The 13,341-nt window shown below is 42.8% G+C and overlaps 1 protein-coding gene across 6 annotated transcripts in view; it reads left to right on the plus strand.

Moving 5' to 3' along the window:
- Nucleotides 1-522: 522 nt before the first annotated feature.
- The window catches only part of SLC45A1 (solute carrier family 45 member 1), a 43,830-nt gene continuing 31,011 nt past the window's right edge, over nucleotides 523-13,341 (plus strand). For 4 of the 6 annotated variants that reach the window (XM_038747427.1, XM_038747429.1, XM_038747432.1 and 1 more), the window contains exon 1: nucleotides 6,260-6,369. The gene's annotated coding sequence lies outside the window, so the exon portion shown is untranslated. Of the gene's footprint in view, nucleotides 541-6,259; nucleotides 6,370-9,850; nucleotides 9,877-13,341 lie in introns of those variants that run through there. The other 2 variants (XM_038747430.1, XM_038747431.1) reach the window with 2 other exon arrangements.

Here is a 13,341-nt window from a genome sequence, read left to right on the forward strand (position 1 = left end):
TGACTGATTGATTGGATCTGCCTGAAACCTCCACCTCACCCTGTCAAAGCTACCCTTTCAAGAATCAGCATGGCCCAGTGGAAAGAGCACGGGCTTGGAAATCAGAAGTCATGGGTTCTAATCCCGGCTCTGCCACTTGTCAGCTGTGTGACTTTAGGGAAGTCACTTCACTTCTCTGTGCTTCAGTTCCCTCATAAGTAAAATGGGGATTAAGACTGTGAGCCCCACGTGGGACAACCTTGATTACCTTGTATCCCCCCAGTGCTTAGAACAGTGCTTGGCACATAGTTAGCGCTTAACAAATACCAAATATTATTATTATTATTACTCTGATTGGTAAAATTGGTTTACAGCAAATGAATCTATATGTGCTACGATTGTGCCACCTTGTGAGCAACTGAGAAATAACAGCTAAACAATCTGGCCGAAATCCTAGGAACCATCAAAACAAGTCTGATAAATTTAAATGAAGCCGCCTCGGTTATAGTCTCCTCTTTCTTGGAGGACAAGTCCCAGGCATTCTTGGGAAATACAGATCAGGTTAGTGGCTTTAAATGTTTTCTGGTATAAAATATACAAAAGACAAAATCTGTTCTTTGGAAAAACTAAAGTAATCTCTCCCAAAATAATTATTTTGATATCTAGAATTCTGAATTTACAGCTCTGTGATTTTTTTTCAACATGGAGGCAGGGAACCGGACTAAGTGCCAGGCACTGTACAAAGTGCAGAGGTAGATACAAGTTAATCAGGTTGGACACAGTCCCGGGCCCAAATAACCCAAGTGCTTAGTACAGTGCTCTGCACACAGTAAGTGCTCAATAAATATGATTGAATGAATGAATGAAATAAAGTTCATAGTCTTAATCCCCATTTTACAGATGATGTAACTGAAACACAGAGAAGTTAAGTGACTTGCCCAAAATCACAGAACAGACGAGTGGCAGAGCCGGCATTAGAACCCAGGTCCTTTTAAGTCCCATGTTTCCTGCCCTCTGAGAGCTTACAGTATAATGGAGAGACAGACAAAAATTATTTATAAATAATGAAAGCAGGAGGAAGAAGGCAGAAGCAATAAAATGTATCAAGATGAAACTGCTGAATAAATATATATATATATATATATATATGTATATATATGTAGTCATAAGTGCTGAGCATGGAATAAAATGCTTAAGTGCTAAGGATGGGTGTCTGAAGCACCTGGACTGCTATTAAGTAATCTGGGAAGGCTTCTTAAGATCATTTTTCTTCCTCCTCATTGGTGCCTATTACTATGAGGACATATACACTGATTAATGTGGTATAGTGCTTCTATTTTAGAGGTAGGCAAGGGTAATTAGATGCTTATTAGTGTCTCTGAGAGATTTGGATGGCTTGAGACAAGTGATTACAAGCCCAGGCCTGCAAGCTTTTGTTCATAATCGATCAATCAATCAATCAATGGCACTGATTGAGTGCTTACTGTGAGCAGAGCACTATACTAAGTGCTTGGGAGAGAACAACAGGAGAAGCAGCGTGGCTTAGTGGAAAGAGCCAGGGCTTGGGAGTCAGAGGTCGTGGGTTCTAATCCCGGCTCTGCCACTTATCAGCTGTGTGATTTTAGGCAAGTCACTTAACTTCTCTGGGCCTGTTACCTTATTTGTAAAATGGGGATTAAGACTGTGAGTCCCAAGTGGGACAACTTGATAACTTTGTATCTACCCCAACGCTTAGAACAGTGCTTGGCACATAGTAAGCGTTTAACAAATGCCATTTTTTAAAAAAAGAGCCAAGACTTGGGTATCAGAGGACCTGGGTCTAATTCTAGCTCTGTCACTTACCTGCTGAGTGACCTTGGGCAAATCACTTAACTTCTCTGTGCCTCAGTTCCCTCATCTGCACAATGGGAAATCAATACCTGTTCCCTAATCAGACAGTAAGCCCCATGTGGGACTTGGTGATCTTTTATCTACCCCAGTGTTTAGTACAGTGCTTGGCACATAATAAGCATTTAACAAATGCCTTTTTATAATTATTTATTATTATCATTACAACAGAGTTGAGAGATACATTCCCTTCCAAAAGGAGCTTAGAGTCTAGAGGGGGAGGCAGACATTAAAATAAATTATAGCTATGTACGTAGGTGCCATGGGGCTGAGGCTGAGGTGAATATAGAGAGAAGCAGCGTGGCTCACTGGCAAGAGTCCGGGCTTGGGAGTCGGAGGTCATGGGTTCTACTTGTCAGCTGTGTGACTTTGGGCAAGTCACTTAACTTCTCTGGGCCTCAGTTCCCTCATCTGTAGAATGGGGATTAAGACTATGAGCCCCACATGGGACAACCTTGATTACCTTGTATCCCCCCCCCCCAACACTTAGAACAGTGCTTGGCACATAGTAAGCACTAAACAAATACCAACATTATAGAGAAGCAGCATTGCTCAGTGGAAAGAGCACAGACTTTGGAGTCAGAGGTCATGGGTTCAAATCCCAACTCCTCCAATTGTCAGCTGTGTGACTTTGGGCAAGTCACTTAACTTCTCTGGGCCTCAGTTCCCTCATCTGTAAAATGGGGATTAAGACTATGAGCCCCCTGTAGGACAACCTGATCACTTTGTAACCTCCCCAGCGCTTAGAACAGTGCTTTGCACATAGTAAACAATAAATGCCATCATTATTATTATTATTAAGTGCTTAAAGGGTACAAATCTAAGTGCAAGGGTGAAAGAAGGGAGAAAGAGTAGGGAAAAGTAGGACTTGTTGGGAGAAGGCCTCTTGGAGGAGATGTGATTTTAATAAGGCTTTAAAAGTGGGAAGAATGATCCTCTTTCAGATATGAGGAGGGAGGGAGTTCCAGGCCAGAGGAAGGATGAAATAACTTCACCAGAAAAATACCCAGCACCTGTTTCTATGGACTGTCATTCATCTGGAAGGCTGGTTGTACTCAGTGTTGCGATGCTGTATCTGGCTGGTGCAGATGCCGTTCTCACCATTACAGAGTATCCTGACATTCCATTATACAATCATTACTTTCTTTGTCCTTGATAAGATTGTGTATTACCCCGTTAAGGTTCACCAGTCATGTCCTTCTGTGAAATCTGTTTTGGATAAGGCAAGCAATTTTTAGGGACTCCTTTTCTAGCCATTCAGTCAGTCAATAAATGGTATGTATTGAGTGTTTATTGTGCGCAGAGCACTATATTAAGCTCTTGGGAATGTACACTATAGTAGAGTTGATAGTCACGCTCCCTGCCCACAAGGAGTTTTTGGTCTACAGAAGGAGCTTCTGTCTCCCCTCTAGACTATGAACTCCCCGTGAACATGGAATGTGTCTACCAGCTCTGTTATACTGTACTCTTCCAAGAGCATTTTTCTCACCTGGCCAAGTCAGAACACAAATGAACGTGTTAAACAGTAATAAGAATTGTGGTATTAGTTGAGTGCCTACTATACGCCAGGCACTGTAATAAGCACTGGGATAGATACAAGACAATCAGGCCCCACATAAGGCTCACAGTCTAAATTCGAAAGAGAACAGACATTGAATCTCCATTTTGCAGATGAGGGAATTGAGGCACAGAGGAGTTAAGTGACATACCCAAGGTCACACAGCAGCCAAGTGACAGAACTGGGATTAGAACCTCTGGCTATTAGGCCCAGGCTCTTTCCTCTAGGCCATGCTGCTTCCCTAGCCTAGGTCCTCTAGGGCCTGAACAATGGGGAGAAAAAGAGACAGTGGATGAACCATGGCAAAAATTTTGCTTTTTCCTCCAATCAGTTCATAGCATCTATGTTGTACTCTCCAAAGTGCATAGTACAGTGCTTTGCGCACAGTAAGCTCTCAATAAATATGATTGAATGAATGAAGTGAATGCCTACTGAGTGCTGAACACTGAATTACAATAACTGTGGTATTTGTTAAGCATGTACTATGTGTCAAACACTGTTCTAAGCACTAGGAATCATGTAGGACATAGTTCCTGTCTCAAGTGGGGCTCACAATATAAGTAGGAGGGAGAATAGGGATTGAATCCCCACTTTACAGATGAGGAAACTGAGGCACAGAAAAGCCAAGTGACTTGCCCAAGGTCACACAGCAGAGAAGTGCAGAGCTGGGACTAGAACCCGGGTTCTCTGATTCCCAGGCCCATACTCTTTCATTCATTCATTCATTCAATCATATTTATTGAGCGCTTACTGTGTGCAGAGCACTGTACTAAGCACTTGGGAAGTACAAGTTGGCAACATATGTCTAACAGTCTAAGTTCAGACTGTCTTTCCACTAGATCACACTGCTCCCATGAAGTAGCATGACAAAGTATAAGCATAAGTGAAGTATTAATGCTTCAGAGAATTCATGGGAAGTAAAACACTTGTTTATTCACAATGCGCTCTGGTAATTATGGTCTGTAGCCCCCCACCTGGTAAAATGTTCTGCCTCTCAGTGAAGCAACACACCATGCTTGGACGTCCTCAGTATACTTCCTCATCCGTAGCTCCTCTCTATAACCCATCCATTAATCATCCATTAATTCATTTAACCCCTCTCTATCTCTTTAAATTTTCCTTTAATTACTCAGTGTGGGCTTTCTGTCCATGGAGAATAGTCCTGGGAGTGACAAAAGTTCTTAAGTGTTCAGTACAATGCTCTGTATACAGTAAACACTCAGTAAGTACCAGGGACTGATATATTGACCAATCTTGTCTTGGCCTGCTTTGTGACCATGGACAAGTCGCTTAGACTTTCTGTCTCTGTATTTTCCTCGCCTATAAAATATGGAGAATCGATCAATCAATCAATCAATGGCATTTATTGAACATTTACTGCCACTTCTACCTCCCTCTAGACTGTAAGCTCATTGTGGGCAGGGAAAATGTCTACCAACTCTGTTGTATTGTACTCTCCCAAGTGCTCAGTACAGTGCTCAGTAAGCACTCAATAAATACCACTAATTGATTGATTAGATGGCAAACCCAATGTGGGGTCTGATTATATCATAGCCTCCCTAAGGATTAGAAAGGTTCTTGCTATATAGTAAGCACTTAATTCAATAGTAATAATGAATTTGTCCTAACCTTTCTTGAATCCATTGATACATTTATTGCCACATCCTTCTGAAGAAACAAATTCCATACAGTTACCATTTGCTATAAGAAAATGTTTTTCCCTTTTTTTAACGCATCTTCAGCTCCCCTTCTCAAGTGGGGCCAATAATATGTGCCCCCCAGAAAATCTGAGATTGTCACAAGCTTCAGCCTTCAACACAAGCAGTAAAGACCCTCAGGACAAGAGGCTTTTATTAGAAATATTCCAGCCCTGGTAGAAGCAGTGTGGTCCTATTGATAGAGCATGGATTTGGGAGTCAGAAAGACATGGGTTCTAATCCCAGCTCTGCTTCTTGTCTGCTATGTGACCCTGGGCAAGTCATTTAACTTCTCTGTGCCCTAGTTTCCTCATTTGTAAAATGGGGATTAGGACTGTGAGCCCAATGTGGGACATGGACTCTGTTCATACTTACGCACTTAGAACAGTGACTGGTCCATAGTAAGCACTTAACAAATACCATTAAAAAAACCCACATCTTGGCCTAGTGGATAATATCAGGGTTCGTGGAGTCAGAAGGACCTGTGTTCTAATCCTGCTTCCATCACTTGTCTGTCTGCTGTGCGACCTTGGACAAGTCAGTTGACTTCTCTGTGCCTCAGTTACCTCATCTGTCAAATGGGGATTAAGACTGTGAGCCCCATGTGGGAAACGGACTGTGTCTGACCTGATTAACATGTATCTACCCTAGGGCTTAGTGTAGTGCCTGGTACATAGTAAGCACTTAAGAATTACCATTAAAAAGCATTGTAGGTTCATCCTCTGTGGTAACTATAAAATGAGAGTAATATGGTTATTCACCTACGTTGGGGGAGGCGCTTAGCCCAAGGAAAGCGGCAAACCACAGACTCATCCTTAGCTATTTATGTCCTGTGGCCTTGATGAACAGAGAGATAGATGGTCCCTAAGGGCTCGGCTCATTGGTGAAAATCAATCACTGAAACAGAGCCCACAATGACCAGGATCCTGATGCAGGTGAGGGGGAGATGGAGTCATCCTGTCAGTCTCCCAGATAATACCAGCCACTCTGCAGTTGCCGCTTTAAGGAACAATAGCAGAGCCGAGAATCGCTGATGCTTCTGCAGAGACTTCAGTGGGTTGGGAGGTGGCAGGACTGCACGAGTGATGTCATCACCACCTCCCCAGACGGAACGGAACGCAGGCTCCTTGGGTAGGAAGGAGGGAAGCAGGAGCAGCAGCAGCAGCAGAATCACAGGCCTAGGAACTACCGCTTCGGATGATTCAGTCAGTAGACCAGCCTTTGAGAAGGGATGATCTCTAATTACAGGTACCACCATTTCATACTGCATCCATTCACAAAGCTTCCCAGATTACCGAGCAAAAATCCTGCTGTATCAGGCCCAGAAGCAGTTAAGTCTGCAAATCGTGAGATTTGGACCCAAGATCTTTGTTCTTTGTGGATCTCTAATCTATTAAAATATCGATGGACAAATCTCCAAAATGGTCCTTCATTATCAGAAAGCTACTGCTAAATCGGAAAGAGAAGGGAAAAAGTGGAAATAGCTAGATGACTGATTGTGTTGTACCGGGATTTTCCTGAAAATAGCAGGCAGCTTGAATGGTACAGGGAGGAGAGAAAATCCCGAGTGTCAGCCACGGTGATATGCATTGGGTTTATGAGGACTGCAGGTACACCCCCAGTGTCACCTGCACAGGTTTGAGCTGGCTGTTCTTTCAGTTTCCGTCGAATGCCGAAACCGCTTAAGATACATCCCGGATAATTTCTACGAAATTAGGGTGAAGCAGCCAGAGTGTTGAATATTTTCAAGTACTAGGGAGTGGTATATCTTTTTAAAACAGTTATAAGCTGCTACTAAATGAGAATGTAGGAAATGATCCACAGTTGGGCAGTTCCTTGAGGTGTTTTTTGCAAAGCTGTATCATTTTTAGTATTACTTTTGTTTATTGGAAGGAAGTAGGATATTCAGTGTTGAACAGAATGGCTGGATCCATTTCTTGCCTAAGGGATGACAGGAGCAGTTCAAAGTCCAGACAGGGAGGATGATGAAATTCTGAGGAAGAAACCACTTACAATTTAGCAGAGCACTAACCTGTAGGCCCTGTGAAATCCAACCTAGATGTCCTTAGGAACTTAGCAAAAGACTTTTCATAAAAATTAATTTATGATTTGGGAAGGTGGAAAAAGAAGGATTATTCCATGCAGTGGAAAAAAGAATAAAAGGGATGCTTGCAGGGGCTTGAATAGAGTGAGAGGTAGAGTAATAGAAACCCTAAAATTATTTTGGTTCAGAATAGGATGGCCAGTCTTAAAGCTTGCAGGTAGCCTGTCCCGTATCCTGTAATAATAATACCAATAATAATAATAACTATGGTATTTATTAATAAGCACTTACTATGTGCCAATCACTGTCATGGCAGAGTGGATAGAACACCAATCTGGGAGTCAGAAAGTCATGGGTTCTAATCCCAGCTCCATCACTTGTCTACTGTGTGACCTTGGGCAAGGCACTTCACTTCTCCCTGACTCAGTTACCCTATATGTAAAATGAGGATTGAGACTGTGAGCCCCACGTGGGACAAGGACTGTGTCCAACACAATTTGCTTGTACTCACCCCAGCACTTAGTACAGTGCCTGGCACATAGTAAGCACTTAACAACTACCGCAATTATTATTACTATTACTAAATGCTGGGGTAGATATAAGATAATGAGGTAGTACACAGTCCCTGTCCCACACAGGGATTGCTGTCTAAGTGGGAGGGAGGAGGATTTAATCCCCATTTTACAGATGAGGAAACTGAGGCCTAGAGAAGTTAAGTGACTTACTCAAGGTCACACAGCAGGTAAGGGGCAGAGCCAAGAATAAAACCCAAACCTTCTTACTCCCAGGCCCATGCTCTTTCCGCTAGGCCATGCTGCTTCCATGGATGTATAAATATGAAACCAGACTCTCTAAAAATTTTTTAAAGTCCTTAAAATCTTTAAAATTTTATGTTCCAAGACTCCCTCAGCTGAAGTTCCTGCTGCTAAGTTCCCTGCCCAAGCACTAGAACCCACATGAACCTGGGAAGGGAACACAACAGCCTTAGAACACAGAGCTTTGCACATAGTAAGTGCTCAATAAATACAATTGAATGAACGAATGGAACAAGAGGTGGGGTCAGGGGTCCCTGCAAAGTAATGCTCCAGGATTGGCCAAACTCGGACTTACCTCTGCAATATAATAATAGCAATAATAATCATAACGTTGGTATTTGTTGAGCGCTTACTATGTGCCGATCACTGTTCTAAGCGCTGGGATAGTTACAAAGTTATCGGGTTGTACCACGTGGGGCTCACAGTCTCAATCTCCATTTTACAGATGAGGAAACTGAGGCACAGAGAAGTTAAGTGACTTGCCCAAAGTCACACAGCTGACAAGTGGCAGAGCCAGTATTAGAACCCAAGACCTCTGACACCCAAGCCCAGGCTCTTGCCACTAAGCCACGCTGCTTCTCTATGATCCAGGATTGGCCAAACTCGGATTTACCTCCGCAATATAATAATAGCAATAATAATGATTATGGGTTTTTTTAAGTGCTTGCTATGTGCCAGGCACTGTACTAAGCACTGGGGTAGATTCAAGCAAATTGGGTTGAAAACAATGAGGACTGCAGATACGCCCCCAGTGTCACCTGCACAGCTTTGAGCTGGCTGCTCTTTCAGTTTCCATTGGAGTCTCTGTCCCACGTGGGGCTCACGCTATAAATCCTCATTTTACAGATGAGGTAACTGAGGCCCAGAGAAGTTAAGTGACTTGCCCAAGGTTACACAGCAGACACATGTTGGAGCCGTGTGCTATCCACTAAGCCATGCTGTTTCCCTGGGGCATCATCACATTATGCTGTGTAGGACTTCAAGTCAATCTCCTGCTCCAAAATTAATGAAGAACGTCAGGACCCCCGTAGTTTGGAACTGGGCCGGTGGAGAAGCAGTATGGCCTAATGGAAAGAGCATGGGCCCGGGAGTCAGAGGACCTGGGTTCTAATCCCGGCTCTGCCAAATTCCTTGCTGTGTGACCTTGGGCAAGCCACTTAGTTTTCCCATTCTCCCTCCAACTTAAACTGTGAGCCCATATGGGACAGGGACAGTGTCCAACCTAATTGACGTATATCTACCCCAGTGCTTAGAACAGTGTTTGACACATAGTAAGCACTTAACAAATACCAGAAAAAAATTGAGATGTGCCATCTGAAATAAATGCTATTCGAGGTAAATTCTTCTGATAAAATCGTGATTTACAAACTTTTCATATAGTAAGAAGACTTTATAAAGTGTATTTCTAAACTGAATGGATCCACTTATAGAAGAACCAATTTCCTAACACACTAACAAAAATCTAGGCACTCGTGACAAGAATTTTAGGGTTTTTGAACCTGCCCTCATGAATCTTGAGAGATTTCCTATCTTAAAACTTTCTTAAAATTTTGAAAGTAAAGAAGATACCTAACCTTTTTGGATCCCTGGGATATATGTTGAATAATGTAGAATGATTAAATAGCCTTGTGACTGAGAGTTTGAAAAAGTCTAAGTCCATGTAAAATAAAATTTCCCATAAGTTTAATTTCTACTTCACTTGTAAAATTGCACAGTGACCCAAAAAAATCAGCATTCTTTTGGTGCAGCTATGAATTCAACTATTAAAAACTTGTTTTTTCTCTCTTAAAGATATATTAAAAGTGTTACGTAGTGGAAACAACACAAGCCTGTAAATCAGAGGACCTGGATTCTAGTCCCAGTTCTGCCACTTGCCTGCTGGTCAACCTTGGTCAAGTAACTTAACTTTTCTGTGTCTCAGTTTTTTCTTCTGTAATATGGGGATTAAATGCCTGTTCTCCTTATTTATCTAGACTGTCAGCCCCATGTGGGATAGGAACAGTGTTTGACTTGATTATCTTGTTTCTACCCCAGCTTATGAGGCCCAGAGAAGTGAAGTGACTTGCCCAAGGTCACACAGCAGACATGCAGTGGGGCAAGGATTAGAACTCATGACTGTGCTATATCCCCTAAGCCATGATGAATTGCTGGGGGCAGGCCAATTTTGGATGGTGTAATACACCATTGTGTAATAAAAATTGTGGTATTTGTTGAGCACCTATTATGTGTCAAGCACTGTACTAAGCACTGAGGTCACAGTCTCACTGGAGGGAGAACAGTGCTCTGCATACAGTAAGTGCTCAATAAATGTGATTGATTGAATGAATGGATGAATCTCTGGTTTACAGATGACCCACAATGGGCAAGTGGGTCGAGAGTGTGCAGACTTCCCATAATCCGCAGGGCTGAAGCTGAAGCTGTCACTCTCATTCTCCCTCCGCAGTACTGTGGTCCCTCTGGAGTGCAAGTCCAGCTTTACTCCCCTCCAATAAAAACTGTGGTATTTTTAAGCACTTACTATGTCCTGTACTAAAGCATTGGAGTAGATAGGATACAATCAGATATGAGACTGACATGCATGGGGCTCACAGTCTAAAGGAGAAGCAGAACAGGTAAGGGTGGATTTTAGTGATATTATGAAGTTTGAAGTGACAGGATTTAGTGATAGATTGAATATGTGGATTGAAAAAAAGAGGAGTTAAGGATAATGCCAAGGTTACTGGCTTGTGAGACAGAAAGGATGGTGGAGCTGTCTACATTGATGGGAAAGTCAGGAGGAAGACAGGGTTTGGTTGGGAAGATAAAGAGTTCTGTTTTAGAAATGTTAAATCTGAGCTGAAAGCAGGACATACAAGTACAGATGTCTTGAAGGCAGGAGGAAATGCAAGACTGCAGAGAGGGAGCGAGATCAAAGTTGGAGCTGTAGATTTGGGAATCATCCACATAGAGATGGTAGTTGAAACCATGTGAGCAAATGCATTCCCAGACTGAGCCCCCTTTTTCCTCTCCTCCTCCCCATCTACCCCACCCTACCTCCTTCCACTCCCCACTGCACTTGTGTATATTTGTACAGATTTATCATTCTATTTATTTTACTTGTACATATTTACTGTTCTATTTATTTTGTTAATGATGTGCATATAGCTTTAATTCTATTTGTTCTGACGATTTTGACACCTGTCTACATGTTTTGTTTTGTTGTCTGCCTCCCCCTTCTAGACTGTGAGCCCGTTGTTGAGTAGGGACTGTCTCTATATGTTGCCAACTTGTACTTCCCAAGTGCTTAGTACAGTGCTCTGCACACAGTAAGCGCTCAATAAATACGATTGAATGAATGAATGAAAGAGTTCTCCAAGGCAGTGGATGTGGATGGAGAATAGAAGGGGACCCAGAAGTGAACCCTGAAGGACACCCACCATTAGAGTAGGGGGAGCAGAGGAGGAGTCCACGAAAGAGCCTGAGAATGAGTGGCCAGAGAGATAAGAGAACTAGGAGAGGACAGTGGCAGTGAAACCAATTTTGTATAATGTTTCCAGGAGAAGGGGATGGTCTGAGGTGTCAAAGGAAGCTGAGAGTTTGAGGAGGGTTAGGATGGAGTCCTTTGAATTTGGCAAGAAGGCTATTATTTGTGACCTTTGAAAGGATGGTTTCTGCAGAGTGAAGGGGATGGACGCCAGATTGGAGGAGATCAAGGAGAGCACTGGAGGAGAGGAACTTGAGACAGCGGGTGTAGACAATTCACTCAAGGAGTATGGAGAGGAATGCTAAGAGTGAGATGGGGCAATAACTGGAGGGAGCCATGTGGTTAAGGGATATTTTTTTAAGATGGGGAAACATTAGTGTGTTTGAATGCAGTGGGGAAGAAGCAATTGGAGAGAGAACAGTTGAAGATGGTAGTCGGGAGGAGGAAGGAAGAAGGGAGGGGGCAAGTGTTTTGGTAAGATGCAAAGGGATGGGGTTGGATCTGCAGGTGGAGGGGGTGGGATGGAGGGGTTGGATTTTGAGAGAGGGCAGGAGACCTCTTGAGAAACTGCTAAGATAGTAAAGAATATAAAAGGGGAAAGACTCCTAAGTATATAAAATGGGGAAAAACCAAAATCAGTACAGAACCATTAGGCTCCTCTGGTGACCTTGGCCAACCCACATACTCTGCATCTTGAAGATATTCTGCAACCAGTTTCTTACTACCCAAAGACTTCATCTTTCTGGTCTTTCCTTTTATGCTCTCATTTCATTAAAAAAAAATTCTTTTCCCAAGACCTCAGGTGATTGGTTGTCCTAACTATTTAGGTGGGATTCAACAGATGAATAATTAGTCCACCTTGCTTAATGCCAAAAGGGGATACAGGCTTTCAGTTAAATTATTTCCCAGAGAAGCAGCATGGCTCAGTGGATAGAGCCCAGGCTTTGGAGTCAGAGGTCATGGGTTCAAATCCCAGCTCTGCCAATTGTCAGCTGTGTGACTTTGGGCAAGTCACTTGACTTCTCTGGGCGTTAGTTCCCTCATTTGTAAAATGGGGATGAAAACTGTGAGCCCCCCCCCCGTGGGACAATCTGATCACCTTGTAACCTCCCCAGCACTTAGAACAGTGCTTTGCACATAGTAAGCGCTTAATAAATGCCATCATTATGATTATTAAGCAGCTTCCCACCCTCTTCCTATGAATTATCCCTGAATGAGTAGTTGGTTAAACCCAAGACAAACAAACCCTTTCATTTCTCTGTTATATTTACATGGATTAGCTTACCTTGTGATTTTAGTAGGTAACCTATCTCCTCCCTTCCCCTTTTTCTATTGTACTGGTGTGAAATTCTCTTAATAAGTAACTCACCCAAACTAGTAGATTTCAGAGACTTCTCAGACTTTCTGTCTCCCCTCAAATCTCCTTTGTATCAGTGAACCTGGGCATTACATGAAATATCATTGTGGAGTTTCCCCGGGGCAGCTAGGGTATTGGATCTACGAAGTGTTGCTCTCTGGGTTTCTGAAGATGAAATCCCAAAGGAGACTATTTTGGAAGTCAGGCTGTCCAGATCTTATCAAAGACAGGCAGACTGAAGCTGACTGTCCTTTCCCACTCTTGGTGAGATTTTTTTCTCAGAGTATAGGCTCAGAGCAACACTCATTTAATTTCATTGTCCCTTCACTGATGATATACCTTTTTTTTTCTTAAGTGGCATTTATTAAGTACTTCCTATGTACCAGACACTGTACTAAGTGTGGGGGTAGATACAAGTTAATCAGGTTGGACTCAGTCCCTGTTGCACAAGGGGGCTCAGTCAGTCTCCATTTTACAGATGAGGTAAGTGAAACACAAAGGATTTAAGTGACTTGCCCAGTGTCACACAGCAGACAATGGC

Source organism: Tachyglossus aculeatus, chromosome 5 (assembly GCF_015852505.1).
Source record: "Tachyglossus aculeatus isolate mTacAcu1 chromosome 5, mTacAcu1.pri, whole genome shotgun sequence".
In the NCBI taxonomy this organism is placed as follows: domain Eukaryota; kingdom Metazoa; phylum Chordata; class Mammalia; order Monotremata; family Tachyglossidae; genus Tachyglossus; species Tachyglossus aculeatus.